The following is a 3,787-nucleotide window of genomic DNA, read 5'->3' as shown; positions in this document are numbered from 1 at the left end:
ATAGGAAACCAGACGACACTCTGCTCTTGAAAAATTATCAATTACAAAGGAGTCTGCAGATTTAGTGAGTGGATGATCAGTATATGGACAATGGGTGGCATAGGATCAATGGTTAGCACAGTGCCAGAGACGCAGGTTCAATTCCACTCCTATCTGTGTGGAGTTTGCACATTCTCCCTGTTTCTGCATGAGTTTCTTCTGGGTGCTCAGGTATCCTCCCTCAGTCCAAAGCTGTGCAGGTTAGGTGGATTGGTCATGGGAAATTGCAGGGTTACAGGGATGGGGTAGGGATGCTCTTCAGAGGATCAGTGTGAACTCAATGGACCAAATAGCTTGATTCGACACTGTAGTGATTCTAACCCTATAGAAGATAATGCAACTCTGTTCCATTGCCACTTTCAAGGACAGGTTGGATAGATTTCCTTCAGCAAGTAATGTATGAGTGATTTGAGTCAGGACATGCGGTGGTTGGACCATTTTTTAATGGAGCAGCTGATTTTGGATCGTTATTTCCAAAGCTCTTTAGCCTCAAAAGATTTCTAGTCTCATATTTTGGTCGACCAACTTAGGATCTGAAGAGTAGATGTTGGGTGCTGTGCGCGCGCCTGTAATCCTGCTGCTGGGAGTCTGAGGCTGCCGGATTACTTGAGGTTGGGAGTTCTGGGCTGTTGCGGTCTGTGCCGATCGGGTGTCCGCACTAAGATCAGTGTCCACATGGTGCTCCTCAGGGAGCCTGGGTGCACCAGGTGTGCTGCAGAGGGGTGAACCGGCCCAGGTCGGAAACGGAGCAGGTCAAAGCCCCCGCACTGCTCAGTAATGGGATGGCACCTGTGAATAGATGCAGCAGTGCAGCCTGACCAATACAGTGGGACGCGGACTTTAAAAATGGGTGGCACAGTGGTTAGCACTGCTGCCTCACAGCGCCAGAGACCCGGGTTCAATTCCTACCTCAGGCAACTCTTTGTGTGGAGTTTGCACATTCTCCCCGTGTCTGCGTAGGTTTCCTCCGGGTGCTCTGGTTTCCTCCCACAATCCAAAATGTGCAGGTTAGGTGAATTGGCCATGCTAAATTGTCCGTAGTGTTAGGTGAAGGGGTAAATGTATGGGAATGGATCTGGGTGGGTTGCACTTCGGTGGGTCGGTGTGGACTTGTTGCGCCAAAGGGCCTCTTTCCACACTGAAAGTCATCTAAAAAAAACATTAAAACGTAAGAACCAGGAGCAGGAGTAGACTATTCAGCCCCTTGAGCCTGCTCTGCCATTAAATAAGATACTGGCTGATCCTTTTGTGGCCTCAGCTCCACTTACCCACCCTCTCACCATATCCATATCTCACCATATCCACTTACCCACCCTCTCACCATATCCATATCTCACCATATCCACTTACCCACCCTCTCACCATATCCATATCTCACCATATCCACTTACCCACCCTCTCACCATATCCATATCTCACCATATCCACTTACCCACCCTCTCACCATATCCATATCTCACCATATCCACTTACCCACCCTCTCACCATATCCATATCTCACCATATCCACTTACCCACCCTCTCACCATATCCATATCTCACCATATCCACTTACCCACCCTCTCACCATATCCATATCTCACCATATCCACTTACCCACCCTCTCACCATATCCATATCTCACCATATCCACTTACCCACCCTCTCACCATATCCATATCTCACCATATCCACTTACCCACCCTCTCACCATATCCATATCTCACCGTATCCAGTTACCCACCATCTCACCATGTCCCATAATTCCTTTCCTGTTCTGTGAACTTTCTGATATCTGTGTGGGCAATGAAGTTTTTACAGACTATTAGCTGAACCAAATATTTGTGACAGTGATGAAACCTATTGTTTGCAAGCTGTGGCCTGCACTAACCAGGACTTCCAGCCTGTGTTTTTTTTTATGCAAGTGCTTAACTGAAGCAGAAAACACATGGGTTTCTGGGGTGGATTTGATCATTAACTTCCTGGCTGTGACATTAGACATCTGAGAAATGACTCCCTGGTGAGTTGTTAAGGAAACAGAAGCTAATTGGAAAGAAGAAAGCAGTCTGGATGATCAGATTTCAGGCCGCGGTCAAAGCAGATAGAGGTGGCTTTGGTTCAGCAGCAAGGCATCGGTGTACTCTCAAATGTAATGTCAGTCTGGAAAAGGAGATCTATCTCGTACCCGATCAGTTGTATTAGTTTAAACTCATGTTGGGCCTGGATCTTCCCAGTCTGTGGAACTTAAATAAGTGACTGATTCACACAGTCCTTTTGAGACTGTTTGTGATGTGGTGGTTATGCCCCCACCTCTGAAACAGGAGCTTCAGTTCAAGTCCAGCCTTAGGACTTCATGACCATGGAAGGTAAGTAATGGATTGATGAGGTAAGTAATGGATTGATGACCAACCTGCAGAAATCCTTCCAAGACATTGAATAGTAGAATCATAGAATCCCTACAGTACAGAAAGAGGCCATTTGGCCCATTGAGTCTGCACCGACCCTCTGAACAGCATAGCACCCAGATGCAATCCCCCACCCTATCCCCGTAACATGATAATGGCAGATGGCATGTGCAAGAAAGATTCCTGCTAAGCCATCTCCCATCACTGTCCATAGATTGAGACTGCTACAAGCATGAAACCATAACAAGTTCACTTCCCTGTTTGAAGGGTAATACACCACCACTGTCACAGCCTTTACATGTAGATATCTTGTAGATATCGATCAGGTCAGGCCTAACCCTAAACTGCTCTAATGTAAACAGAACAAGATCCTTGAGACTATCTGTGTAGCTGAGATTCTTTTAGCTACACAGAATCTTGGGATCTGAAATGTATCTATTTTAGTCTCTACTGCAAAGTTCACATCACCAGTTTTTGACAGAGTCTTGCTGATAGTTACTTATGTACTGGAACTGACTCTGAATCCTCCAACAAACCTTCAGTTTCCCCTATGATTTGAACATATGACACACTACATCAGCATGAAACATGTAAAATGCTTCAATAATTTATTGCAGCAAAATTATTAGAATCTAGAGTCATAGAGATGTACAGCACAGAAACAGACCAACTTGCTCATACTGACCAGATATCCCGACCTAATCTAATCCCAATTGCCAGCACAAGGTCCATATCCCTCTAAACCCTCCATATTCATATACCCATCCAGATGCCGTTTAAATGCTGTAATTGTACCAGCCTTCACCACTTCCTCTGGCAGCTCATTCCGTACACACACCACCCTCTGTGTGAAAAAGTTGCCCCTTAGATCCCTTTTAAATGTTCCCCCTCTCACCCTAAGCCTATGGCTGCTAGTTTTGGACACCCCCACCCCAGGGAAAAGACCTTGTCTACTAAACATTTAACATTTAGACCTTTGCCTATGCTCCTCATGATTTTATAACCTAAAGTTACCCCTCAATCTCCAATGTTCCAGGAAAAATAGTCCCAGTTTATTCAATCTCTCCCTCTAGCTCAGACCCTCCAATCCTGGCAATATCCTTATAAATCTTTTCTGAACCCTTTCAAGTTCAGCACCCTTCCTACAGCAGGGAGACCAGAATTGCATTCAATATTCCAATAATGGCCCAACCAATGTCCTGTACAGCCACAACACAACCTCCCAACTCCCATATTCAATGCACTGACCAGTAAAGTTGAGCGTGTGGTGCTGGAAAAGCACAGGGGAGCTCCGAGGAGCAGGAAAATTGACCTTTTGGGCAAAAGAGCTGATTCCTGATGAAGGTCTTTTGCCTGAAACATCG

General features: G+C 45.7%; 1 non-coding gene across 1 annotated transcript; it reads left to right on the top strand.

Moving 5' to 3' along the window:
• Positions 1 to 585: 585 nt before the first annotated feature.
• Positions 586 to 882, top strand: LOC148142191 (signal recognition particle RNA). The gene has a single exon (XR_015752224.1).
• The last annotated feature ends 2,905 nt before the right edge of the window (positions 883 to 3,787 follow it).

The sequence above is a fragment of the Chiloscyllium plagiosum genome, unplaced genomic scaffold, assembly GCF_037043375.1.
Source record: "Chiloscyllium plagiosum isolate Xiang-an unplaced genomic scaffold, Cpla_swu_hap1 HiC_scaffold_30, whole genome shotgun sequence".
In the NCBI taxonomy this organism is placed as follows: Eukaryota; Metazoa; Chordata; class Chondrichthyes; order Orectolobiformes; family Hemiscylliidae; genus Chiloscyllium; species Chiloscyllium plagiosum.
The sequence above is the reverse complement of the archived record's forward strand: the minus strand, read 5'-3'. Positions and strand labels throughout refer to the sequence as shown.